At 34.6% G+C, this 14,024-nt stretch overlaps 1 protein-coding gene across 1 annotated transcript in view; it reads left to right on the plus strand.

Annotated features, from left to right (window-relative positions):
* The window catches only part of LOC115452830 (tubulointerstitial nephritis antigen-like), a 64,356-nt gene that overhangs the window by 35,928 nt on the left and 14,404 nt on the right, over positions 1-14,024 (plus strand). The window lies entirely within an intron of this gene.

Below are 14,024 nucleotides of genomic sequence, written 5' to 3' on the forward strand. Positions count from 1 at the left end.
CAAATCGAAGCCAACCTCAAATATATTTTAATTAACAAATTAGTAAAATCAGAATTGACCGTGGAGTATATTCTGATAAATGTGGCATTTAATTTTATTACCTTGCGAGCTTATGGTAATCCGCCAGGTTATGTACTGATACCAGGCACTTAAACGTGTTTTTTTGTAATCTTTAAGGAGTTTCGTCATATTTACTGGTCTCTCATATGTGAGAGTCCGCCTGGGTAGGTACCACCGCAATGTCTATTACTGAGGTCAAGCAGCAGTGCATAATCACTGTTGAGTTCCGGTTTGAAAGACATTGTAGCCAGTGCAACTTCTGGACATAATAAGACTTAACATCTCATGTCTCAGGATGGCGAGCGCAGTGGAATACCGAAACAATACTTTGTAATTAAAGACATTGGACAGTAGCACAGTAAACAGTAGCACCACCAGGTGCTACACCAAACAATATATTGTAATTAAAGATATTGGATGGTGGTGCTACTGTTTATGGGCGGTTGTATCGCTAACCATTAGGCGAACGGTAAGCTCGTCTGGTCATTCAAAGCAATTAAAAAATATATATTTTTACGACAATGTCGCTCCATATATTCGCTATCAATGGTGTTTCTCACTTCTCATGCTTTAAAATATTTTCTTTAATGACACTGACAATGACAAACTACATACATACATCTATCCCTTAGGGATAAGCAGATTCTGGCATACTTCTCTCGCTTCCTCCACCTTCATCAAACTTTTCATGTATTCTCGCCGATTCAGAGTACTTTGGATTTGGCCTATGCTAAGAAGTCAGATATCTGACATTCGATGGTTTGGTACGGTCGACCCCTACCGGCTCTTCCATCCACATTCGCTTTAATATCATCTTTTTCAGTCTACTACCATCCATCTACTCTGAATGCCCAAACCATCTTAGACAAATCATTTAAAATTTAAACAGAAAGAAAAGAAAAAGTATGGTTGCTAAATTGGCTAGCTTAGGGTTGCTATAGATATTCACGTTTGTTGAAATGTTGCTCATCATGGATTCATAATTTAAAATAAAAATATAGCCTAAAACCTTAAGTAGACGGAGCGAGTTCCTTGCGGCAAGTTTATCGAGGCGAATCTTGCCTAGTCAATGTGTTCAAACGGGGCATTTTTTATATCGTTTCAAATCGCACGTGCGAGAAGAAAAATTGCTCCGTCTACCTGAGGATTAAATCGAAGCATATGTAATAAATATATGACAGATAACGAATAAAATCCTTGAAATTGTAGTTTAATAACAAGCAATAAAATTAAATGCAATAGCGTTGTATTAAAAGATGTTTATTTTTCTTAATATCAAAGAAGCTACATTTGCACAGATGGATATTTAGAAATTGTACTACATATTTAATGGCTCGTAAGTGGGCCACCGTTTGTTTTAGCTTTACTGTTAAAATATGGGTTTATGTTAAATCTGACAACTGCGCAGGCGCAGATATGTTACAAAATGGCGGCGGCGGGCTGTCAATATTTCGTTTTCATGTATTATATGATGAGTGGGTCAAAAATATCGAAAAATATACCTAGATAATATAAATTAACTGTAATCTACGTACAAATAAAAGATGCTAAGGAAAATAAATATGGTCCTATTAACTTAATCTTGCCGATATTTAAAACTGACAGTTGCTTAAACTAAATAAGGGCCACTTACTTTCCCAGTATATAAATTCTGTTATGTATTTTCCGGTATTAAAAGTAGTTTATGTGTTTATCTCGGACATGATCTATCTATATGCCAAATTACATCGAAATCTGTTCAGCGGTTTCCGCGTTTACATAGAAACATCCAATCTTTGCAAATCTTGATATTCGCGAGTTAAAATCTACCAAAATCTCGAAGTCTCACTTCGAGATTTTGGTAGATTCTTCACTTGTCTCAAGCAATTTAAATACCGTATAATAACCGTACAAAGTGCTGCAAAAACTCTACTAAACCGCACCAAACAAATTAACGATGATCCTTGGAGTGTACAATATGGTATACAGACTGCGGTTCTTTCAAAACTTGTCGATCTGGTATTCAATTTAAACAGAGAATTTATGTGCAAAAAATGCAATAAGATTTAAAGGCGCCGTTAGCAGTCTGATACCTAAGATTTAAGACTTTGTATCGGGCTGTGATATTGGGTTTTTCTGTTTAGTGTCAGAGACGGAATTTGTGCCCGATTTGAAGATAGGCTCTCCTATCACACTAGTGGTGGTAGGTCTTTCATATGAGAGTCCGCCTGGGTAGGTACCACCGCAATGTCTATTTCTGCCGTCAAGTAAGTGTGTAGCCACGGTTATGTTCTGGTTTGAAGGACATTGTAGCCAGTGTAGCTACTGGACATAATAAGACTTAATATTTCACGTCTAAGGATAGCGAGCGCAGTGCAATACTAAACAATACTTTGTAATTCAAGATGTTGGATGGTGCTTTTACTGTTTATGGGCGGTCGTATCGCTTACAGTCAGGCGAACGCGTCTCGTCATTCAAAGGAATAAAAAAAAATATCATGAGATGGAACATATATGGCGAAAAGTACCCTGGTTACACCCCTAGGGTAATAAAGACGTGATATTTTTTTTATATTGACTAGACGAGCAAGTCGCTCGGCTCAATCGTCGAAAAACAGCAGTAACACCACCCGAACGTAATTACGAAGCACTGCGTGATGCAATGCCCATGTCACAATGGACCGTGTTCACACTTCACTTTGAAAACTATAAGGGCTCGCGAACATTTCCCATACTTCTCCTCTCCACCTATCCTAAAAGAAGGGTGCTATCCTTCCCCCACCCTGTCCTCTCCTAAATTCCTTCCTAACTCTCCTCCCAACATTCCTCATCGTACTATCAGGAGGGAGTCTACGTATCAAATAGCGGAAATTTGCCCATCAATTCCCACGACACCCCAATTGTAAAACACATTATCCTTTAGACTTATTTGGAGCAAAAAAACATATTTCCTTTGGCTTTTAGATAAAAAAGTTTAACAAAGCTACGGAATACTATGAAATTGTTGACTCTATGCGGGGGTAAAGAGACAGAATACGTTGTAAGAGACATTAGATATCAACTCACATAATATTACCTAATAATAACGCCTACAATGTCCTTCAAACCACACATTAAAGGGCGAAGTACAATATTTTCGATCACAACTAAGGAATCTGTTTGTACAGCCTTGAGCGGACAATTTATAAAAACAATTTATCATTGTGACATCATTTCCTCGTCACTTAAATAAAAATAATCACGTATTGGTAATAATGCGGTAGTGAAATACCCGTCATTCTTATTCGGAATTTTTCCGTCGACGCACAAGAATTCGTATATAAATAAAGTCTGTCTCAATTGTACAGACTTTCTAAAGTTTATGATTCGATGTTTCAATCACGTAAAATAGTATTGGATGTTTCTTCTCAGGGTAAAATTTGACCTGAAGTCTGGAATTATGTCCCGTAAATGGTAAATCGTGGATAACTGTATATCTGAGAAGTTCTCTATAGGAATTTTGAGGGTGTGTTTATCAATCCGCACTAGGCCAGCGTGGTGGACGAAGGCCTAATCCCTCTCAGTAGTAGAGGAGGCCCGGGCAGTGGGACAGTATATAATACAGGGCTGATATTATTATTTTATTATTATATAATTGGTAAATTACAGTAAACTTCGTATTAAAATAGACAAGACTTGATACAGTAGCTAAAAATTTAAAAACAACATTTCACTTTGTTTATGTTTCATACACACACCGACTTTCATTTTCGATGTGGTAGGCAGAGTCGCTACCAGTGCCCTTTTTTTGTGATGCGATAGCAGGCGAGCCTATTACACTTTTCATGCAATTGTTAAAACAATCTAGGCATTTTATAAGTCACTAGCTGTTGTCTGAGGCTGCAATTGCGTGGATTTTATTTCCAGGATGAATATTTTTGCAATTTTTTCGTTAATGCTCCGCTTCTACAAGCCATAGCGTGATGTTATATAATAGCCTTTCTCGATAAATGGGCTATCCAAAACTAAATGAATTTTTTAATTCGATCCAGTAGTACATACATACATAACATCACGCATTTATCCCCGAAGGGGTATGCAGAGGCGCAACTAGGGCACCCACTTTTCGCCAAGTATGTTCCGTCCCATGATGTGATAGGGGGCGAGCCTATCGCCATATCGGGCACAAATTCCAGACTTCGGGCTGATACTGAGCAGAAAAACCCAAATATCACTTTGCCCGACCCGGGATTCGATCCCAGGACCTCAGAGCGCTATTGTACCGGACATGCAATGTAACTACGCCACCGAGGCAGTCAGTCGATCCAGTAGTTCCTGAGATAAACGCGTTCAAATAAACTCTTCAGCTTAATATAACAGTTTAGATTTATTATAGTATAGATTACACTTAACTTCATATGGAGGCTGATGTATCTAATTCAAATCAATTGTAAACTGAGTCAATGTCGATACTCGTCCAAATGATTGACAATGCAAGGTGACGTCAGATAACTTATGGCGCTGTTATACTGACAGGTGCAATGTCATTTTGTGGGAGGTAGTTTATATTCAATAAACATTAGCACTTATACTATGAACACTAAGTACTAAGTTTGAGCACTTTAGTATTACAAAATATAAGTACTAAGTTACTAATAAATGTTGTTTACGATTGTAATAGTTATTAAATATTTTGTTTCGTTTTGTTGAATGACATTTGCCGTCAAAGCAAGCGAGACAAAATATTTGAGTTTATTAGTTAAGTCTAAAGTATAAAAATTAAAAAAAAAATGTATAAATGAGTATTTCTCAAAATAAATGTACGTAACGAAATAGTTTTACGAGATATTATTATTACATATTTTTCCGGCTCACTTGGTTTTCTTTTTTGGTTGTCTTATTACATTCATTAATAACAATTAAAAAGAAAAACAGAAAATTTCGTAACTATATTTCGTCAGAAACTATTTCGTTATGTTATATTTATTTTGAGAAATACTCAAATACGTTATTTGGAAATGTTTTGATTGTTAGAAATGGACGCAGAAACGGATAGTTTGGATGACTTGGCACACAGAATTTAGTTATGGATTAAGATTCTTATTTATTAAAATAGGACGTTAATAAACACTAGTCAATACGGCCTTAAACAAAGGCTTCAGGCAAACGCAAAAAAAAACGACGCGAGGCCCCGGCGGATTCAAAAAAGTATCCCAGTTCTAACAGTTTCGTGGGTAAAATCGCAAAAAAGGTCCTCCAAGGTACCATACGAAGCCTCTGAGTGTGAGACCACGGTTGGCCGATTCGACTCCCCCAAAGATCGCCTCTGACACTAGTATCGGATTGTGTGTAAACATCTTTATCCGATGATTATTTGTGACATGTATTAATCATGCCGGCCTTGACATATTGTGATTTGTTAATGATTCATATTGATTCTGTTATTATCAATGATATTTAATATGGTCAAGTCTGTATCGACTGCCTCTGTGGCGTATTAATTGCGTATAAAGTACGATGGCTCTTAAGTTTCGGGTTCGACTTTTTGTATTCTGTAGCTGACCGCATGCTCAAAAAGATTTGTTGTGCTGTGATAATAGTGGGGCTCAGCTGAAAATCAGTGCTGTTTTATAGCGTATACTGAGCTGGTACCCCTTCTACCACACAACATGCTAGGCATCCGTTGTGTGCCTTGTATTGTTAACTGTGTGTGCGTTTTTTCCTTTTTATACTTTTTTTTTGTTGTATTTATGTATGTGTAGAGAAATAAATGGTTTAAATGTTTTAAATCTTGGGTTAGGTAGATATTGGGTTTTCTCCTCATCAGAGGCTGTAAATTGTTGCTAATATGGCGACAGGGTCGTCCCCTATTATATCACGGGATGCAACGTTCCTGGCGTAAAGGGGGTGACTTGTTGACATTTCTGCTAACCTATTCTAGAATAAAGGCGTGATATGTGTTAGTTGTTATTTTTAGAATTTATAACTGGTGTGTTATCGAGAATATTAAAAAGATTTTGGGAGGGCTTGCTGTAGTTATTAATAACGGTAAATTTGAAGAAGAATGTAAAGTCCTTTATGGTTTTGTAAAATGTTCCCATAGGCTACAGAAATTACTTAAATATCGACCTCCTTAATGAAACATGGAGCTCTTTATTTTAAGTATTTCAATATCTTGTAATAATGCGTCAAAGCCAGCATTGACAAACATTTGTTCAAATATTTGCTTTACTTCATTTTGGCCAATCTAGACGTAGGCACTAAATCGGCCAGTGACCTTAACTTAAAACCTTGGATTTTGTTAGTTGAATAACAAATATTGCGCATTTAAGTGTGTTACTTTATTACTTAATAATGTGGTTTTGGGATTGACTTTTTGTTTCTCTGTTGATAAGATAGATTTTTTTGTAGATATTGTAGTAATATAGCCAATGACTTGATTCAAGACAAGCTTTTCACGCAGGCAAAACCTAGTAGAATACACACAAATCCCTTTTACCATTAACGAAACCAATAATTTAAAATCTCTTTTCTCTGAAGATTCTGTTTTTGATTTTGAATAAAAACTTTCTGCATGCCACACCTTTTTTATGAGCAGAAAGTTATAAAAAGTTGTAAAGTCGACCAGAATCGGATTTAGAATAAATATTTTGGGAAAGATATCAATAAAAAAATACGATTATAATCAACTCTATCGCATATAAATGCACTATAAATGTTCTAATATACATAAAGTTACTTGATACTTACTCAATCGGTACAGGTTTATCAACAAAACAAAATTAATGATGTATGTTTATCATTTTTATAACAAAGATCACTGGTAAACAAAAATTAACAATTGAATCCTTAAAGAACATCTTAAAAATAAATATCACGTTACCTTTCTGTGTCAGTCAATCAAAATCCGAATAAAATAAAAACTAATTCCAAACATGCATTAACTTAAAAAGGTTCTGGGTGGTCACGATGCCCGTGACCGCCCCTGGATCCCAGCCTGCGAACTGACAGGCAATAATTTATTTCGAAAAAACTTTGCAGTTTTTGTTATAGCAAAAATGAAGACAATGGGAAAAAAGAAGATACTTTGGAATGTTTTTCGTTGATTTTATCTGTTTTGCATATCGGGACCATAAAGATAGTTGTCTGTTTGTTTACGTTTGTGATTATGTTAATCAATGACTTGCAAGTCATTTGCCTGTCTATAAAAAGAAATGATATTCAGAAACATAACGGGATATTTTAAAATGCTGAACTGTGCTCGTTACTATAATACAATATGTCTAGTAATACCATTGTGTTGTCCTTTGTACTAAGTTGTCCTTCAATCCATAGTGGCTCCACATAAGTGTCGCGTTCCTGTATCAGTTTGTGTATCAGATTTGAAACAGGCTGGCATAATTGTGTCGACTGGCGAGGGATAATTTTTCGACACTCGATGCTTCATCTGCACTGCACTAATCAGCATGTGCAGTGGAATCACTTGGCCATGTCCATATAAAAAAAAATACTGAAGCTTGCATACTAGTACATGGAAAAACAAAGCATTGATAATCTTGTACTTTTTTGGAGTAAGCTGTAAAAACCTTTAAGAGGTAAACACACTGATATCTATACCCTCATACTTCATTAAAGATACTTGTACTGTATATTACCTAAAGGGTTTTTGGAATAAAATAAATAAATCTTATATCTTATATTATATCCAGAAGCGCATACCCCTTCCACTCCTTAGGTTTGAGAATGGCGTCTATAACATGGATAATTTAAAAAGAGACTTGCATAGCTACTTGAATAAAAATTTAGGAAATATAACGCAGGACTAAATCATAATAATGTTTTAGACAAATAATATATTTTGAAAGGCGAAAGTGATAACAATGCGGGTGTTCACAAACCGCTCACTAATATTATGTAAAACATGTCAAGATTCGTACAAATTATCATAATGTTTGCACGAAATGGATATCCTAAATATTTCGACATTTTATTATGAACATAATGTCTATTATTTTAAAGCTGATGTATGTTTTGGATAAATATTTTAGCAGTAACTACCGAAAAAATGGGACATAGCGTATGTGGCAGAGTAAATTATGCCTTTAGAATTTATTAACTGGACTACACAGAAAGCTCTATCATTGGAAATATTTATTTACTACTAGCTGATTCGACAGACGTTCTGTCTTAACTATGGTTTTGAATGACGAGTTTGCCGTTCGCCTGATGATGAGCGATTGGACCGCCCATAAACAATAGGAACACCATCCAACACCTTGAATTACAAGTATTGTTTGGTACTCCACTGCGCTCGCCATCCTGAGACATGAGCTGTTAGTCTCATTATGTACAGTAGTTACATTGGCTACAATGTCCTTCAAACCAGATACGTAAAATAGATATTGTCGTTAAGTTCTCTTATGTTTTTTAATGTTCCGCTCAACTTCCTTAATTATTTCTTTCATAAGAACCTTCTCCTGACAATAATTAACACAACAATAAAATAATTAGCGAAATTGTTCCATTCGTTCATGCGTGATGCGACCAAAGGAAATAGAGATTCATCTTTATGTATATAGATTAGCAGAGGTTACAATTTCCGTAGTATTGTAATGCTCTTTGGGTTACACTATATTGAATTTATAACAGTAACACCAATTTCTTGTTATTTTTCATCGTTATGGAAACCGCTCAGATACAATATCAGCTAGTAAATTTGATATAATATATAAAACCTTCAACAAAAACTACAGTGTATTTACTGTTAAAAATGTGCAACATTTTGTACGCTTGCAAAATCTTACTAAACCACTGGGTATGGATAATATGTTTGACTTGGCTTGCGTGGGCTTTGGAAGTGTGTGTACTTTATTCCAATCCAATTTGGTTTGGTCGCTTGGTTTTGAACATAAAATAAGCAAATGCTGCACTTGCGTCTACAAAATCCGTGGTCTGAAAAAGGTCGAAGCTTGAAGTTTGTCAATATGGCGCTGGCATGAATAGTAATCGTGACAATAATAACTTAAAACACCTAGCATTAGGTACATAGATATGCCTTCAGCTCTGTTTACTAAAATATGCTTTGTTAGCGTCTGCGCCACATCCTGATGTGTGCGTAGATCGTATGAATTCTCATGATACCTGTTTATAATTTCGTATTTTTTATTAGTATTTATGGCAAAGGAACAAATTCGTACATCTTTGTAATTAATTTATGTTTGCTCTAACCGCGTTGATATTTCCCGGAATAAAATAGGACTCAGATTTTTTCTATATTTGAAGTAGAGTATAAGTATTAATTCAAGACAAAGTTACAGTTATTTTTTGTTAAATTTCATAAGTTAATTTAGCGAGTTCATTTAATTTGTGTTCATAATTAGTAGAATTTCACTAACGTTTATTCCTAAGTCGTTAATCATTTTGTCCAAGAAACAAATGCCCTACAGCCTCATCTTCATTTTAATTAACAGTTTGCAGTTTATAACCTTAGGCGTCAAAATTAATACCCATAAAGTAATTTTTGAACCACATTTATAATGAAAACAACGTGATGTAAGACATTACGTCAATTACTTTATTATTCCTTTCGGAGAGAGTAATTAGAGTATATTTATTTACTGATAGTAGCACTCTCATATGTGAGTAGGTACCACCGTAATGTCTATTTCTGCCGCCAAGCAGCAGTATATAGTCACTGTTGTGTTCCGGTTTGAAGGATATTGTAGCCAGTGTAACTACTGGACATAATAAGACGTAACATCTCATGTCTCAGGATGGCGAGGGCAGTGGAATACCAAATAATACTTTGTAATTCAAGGTGTTGGATGGTGTTTCTACTGTTTACGGGCGGTAGTATCGCTTACCATCAGGTGAACGGCAAGCTCGTCTCGTCATTCAAAGCAATAAAGAAAAAACTAGGTCTCTCGTGTAGCTTAGGATTACCGCGATGTCTTTTTCTGCTGCGAAGCTATGCACATTGTTTTAGCTAAGAACATTATAGCTAGTAAATGGTACTAAATATTTAATTTGGGTCAGGGTGACTACAAGTGCGGTGTGGACTTGAATTTAAAGTTCTGGTTGTTACCATTTATTGATAACACGGATTGAAGTGCCATTTCATTATAAAAGATAATTGTTTGGATTAATTTTAGTTAGTTCAACCATATAAGCATTGCAAGTCCTTTAAATCCATATAATGGCGCTTTAAACTATATTATGAGTAACTATCTAATTCGTAGACAGCCTCAGTGGCGTAGATGTGCTGCATGTGCGGTACGACAGCGCTCTGAGGTCCTGGGTTTGAGTCCCGGGTCGGGAAAAGTGATATTTGGGTTTTTCTGCTCAATATCAGCCCGGAGTCTAGAATTTGTGCCCGATATAGCGATGGGCTTGTCCCCTATCACATCATGGGGCAGAACACATTTGGCGAAAGGTGGGTGCCCTGGTTGCACCTCTGCATACCCCTTCGAGCATGAATGCGTGATGTTGTGTGTATCTAATTCGTAGTGGTGGATAGTAAACTACATTCTCTTTGAAAATGCAAGCTCGTGCCAACAGTTGTAAGATTTAGGTCGTGCATTGTATGACATCAGTTAAACATTTGTTAGTCATCAGAAACTAAAGCTAATTGGTACTAGGAACCCGATGGCATTTCTGGTAGTCAGCAGCGAAAATAGTTGGACGAATAACTTCATATGAAGCTTACGTTTAGTAAAGCTAAGACCTACATGATCTAAATCAAACAACTTTGTCTCCTCCAAGTTATGAGGACTGAGTTACAATCCACGATAAAATAGATCGTGTGTATTTCTCAAAAAAAATAATATATGTAACGAAATAGTTTTTATGAAATATTGTTACGAAATTTTCCGTCTCCCTTTTGTTTTTGTTATTCATAGGTGTTTACCAACATAAAAAATCACAGGGAATATCCAAATTAAATTGAGTTCAGCATTTAAGGCGCGTTGGGGTAAGATCGTAGGAGGTATAACATCGTATAAATCAAATAACTCGTAATTGTGTTATAATTTTTGTTTTCGGACAACACTACCTGCGACCCCATCTTGTACCCTACGTTCCACTAGTTCACATGAGTGAATCCGTCAAGTAAATAATGTTTACGGTGCTAACAAACAGAATATTGGTGTTTTGTCATTCCATGGCAGATCCGGATTAACTCCATGCAAGAATTTGCCTAATTTTAATTGAGTATTTACTGTTTTCAATTAATTTTGTCGGTATATACTATCATAAAGGAAATAAATCTTGTGACTTGTTTATTCAAATTTGTCGAAACACGTATATTCCCTGAGATCCGATCTTTACACATACAATTATTTGTCGTTAAAGAACGGATAAAAATCGTTCGATCTAGCACTTGTAAAATATTGCAAGTTTTTATCAAAATTTATACACGAAAACGTCTAAACTCACTAATTGTGTATTTTTTTTTAGCTCAGATGAATGGTCGATTTGGTTTATTTATTGTTTATTTACACGTGTATGTACTATTTCTTCGAATATTTTTAAAAATATCTACAGTGTCACTCATGTGGGGTATGATCGTATGCCTAGAACTATTAAAAAAACATAGTTCGCTTCTAAAAATATCTTACGAAAAATATATTTTTTTTGAATGGTTATAAATGAATATCTAGATCAGAATATGCTCTTTTTATGGATTTTAGAATCCCTGTATCATAGACGATTTTAGATAGTAGTCCGAACTATGCCTGTGAAGGTCCTATCTTTCTCACACATTTCTAAAAGTATGGTACTTTTTTAAAGCCCTATAAAACGTTGACTAGTATATATAAGGGATTGAAAAAATATATACCATTTAGTATATTTAATAACTTATAGCTAAGTTAATGATTCATTATGATAGCTCCTATAGAATTATTATAAAAAAATAATTCGAGAAGACTGTTTAACACGTCGAAAAAGCGTCCGATTTAACCCCAACGCACCTTATAACTATAATTTAATTAACAAACGGATATTCGGTAACGTTTAACTAATGTGAGTAAGATAGATTAGTCAAATGGGACATTTCTCGGGAAAGTCCCACTATGTTTTCCGGGATAGAAAGTAGTCTACAAGTTAATTCAGGACATGATCGCCTGTGTATCAAATGTCATCCAAATTAATTCAGCATTTCCTGCGTTTCCTTCTAACATCCAAATCTTCATAAACTTGCACATTTATGTTTTATTTATGTTTTTTTGCGGGTTTAAAAAGCCTTTGAATTTCGAACAAAAATGCAAAAGAGCCATGTCAATAAAAGACTATAACAGTGATACTTGCCTTAATTAAGTAAATATTTATGTTTGTAACCGGAATTATTAATGAAATAATAATAATTTGTTAGCCAATCTCATTTATAACAATTTAAAATCAATGTCACTAAGATTAACAAAATGTTTTATAAATATTGAGCTTTTAAAATAAAAATAACGTCCATTTCTATTCTATTTTTAAAAAATACATTTGAACCGCGTTAATCGAGTGCATTCCAAATATTTACCGTTTTGGATTGAAATGTCAATAAGATTAGCAACAGTCAATATTTATAGTGCACTCGTATTACGTGGTCATAAAGTATTTTTAAAAAAGGAATGCACATTTAAAAGATATTCCGAAACGGTTAATTTGAATAAGTATGTAATGGATATTTATTTATTTTTAAAGTTATATTTCGATTCCATTTTTAAAATAAGTAGATGTAGCTACTTTTTATAAGCGCGCTAATCGAGAGCTCTTTAAATATTGACAGTTGAACAATTTTTATTGCCATAGAAGCATGTAGATTATAAAACCTTGAGCAATGTTTCCGCGGATTGAATATTTATTTATTCATTTTTGAAATACCAACGAGTCGGCTCACTGCATTCATAAGTAAGGGCTTGACACGTGGAAATGTACTTCGTGAGAGGCCCAGGAAATTATAAGGAATTTAATTATATTTTTTATTGTTAACAAGATTTCTAGAACTATCAATTTAACTTATACGCCAGGGATGTGAATTTTATTTGTACTGGATTTTTCAGTTGTGTTAAGTTTTCTTTAAATAAATTTTAGAATTAACATAAATAATTATATTTAAGACTACGAATATAAGTAATGATTTAAAAAAAATACCCATTTTTAGTGGTTAGAATATGAATAGATGCATACAATCAAAAACAGTCGTGAGATAAAAGTCTATCGTATGTCTGGAAATTTTGTTCGACATAAAAACACAAATGTTTGTAACAAATTCCAAGGTCTTTCATATGTTTACAAACGAAATACTTTTTTGATAACATCTCTATATGAGATAACGTTAGGTAGGGCTGCCTAGGTACCCAGGATTAGTTAGCTTAGCAGTTAGGTTAGTTTCTATGTATATAAACTTAAGGGTCAAAATTAATAAACTCAGTCTCCAGATCGATCGTAAAAATGGGCCAATCAGAATAAAGTTTGACATGCTTACAGATTACTAATGTTTGGTTTGTTTCATAATTTCTCTTTTAAGCCGATTGGATACAAAATTCACACTCTAATCTATATTTCCAAACAATTGGAATTCAAATTAGTACTATCTTACTTTGCTGTTTAATGCAATAATTGTCAAATAAAATTCATTTGAAACTTGTAAAGGCCAGATCTTGGGATAAATCCGCAGATATCGTCATTTATTTCAGTATGTCCTTGTAAAGGCTTTTAATCTCCGGATCGATCCGAAGATATTGTCGTTTTGTAAAACGGACCAGATCTTGGGATAAATCCGAAGCTATTTATTTAAGTATGTCCTTGTAAAGGCCTTTAATCTCGGGATCGATCCGAAGATATTATCGTTTACTTATTTCCCCCAATTTTTTTATTTTCCCTAACCCTGGATCGAAACTGGAGACCACGTTTTCACTCCCGTTAGGCTATCTATTTACAAATTTCCTAACTTTATCGGACTTAGTTACTGTGATTTATTAGGCATTGATAAGATAGGTGATGTTTACTCGTATGAA

Source organism: Manduca sexta, chromosome 4 (assembly GCF_014839805.1).
Source record: "Manduca sexta isolate Smith_Timp_Sample1 chromosome 4, JHU_Msex_v1.0, whole genome shotgun sequence".
NCBI lineage: Eukaryota > Metazoa > Arthropoda > Insecta > Lepidoptera > Sphingidae > Manduca > Manduca sexta.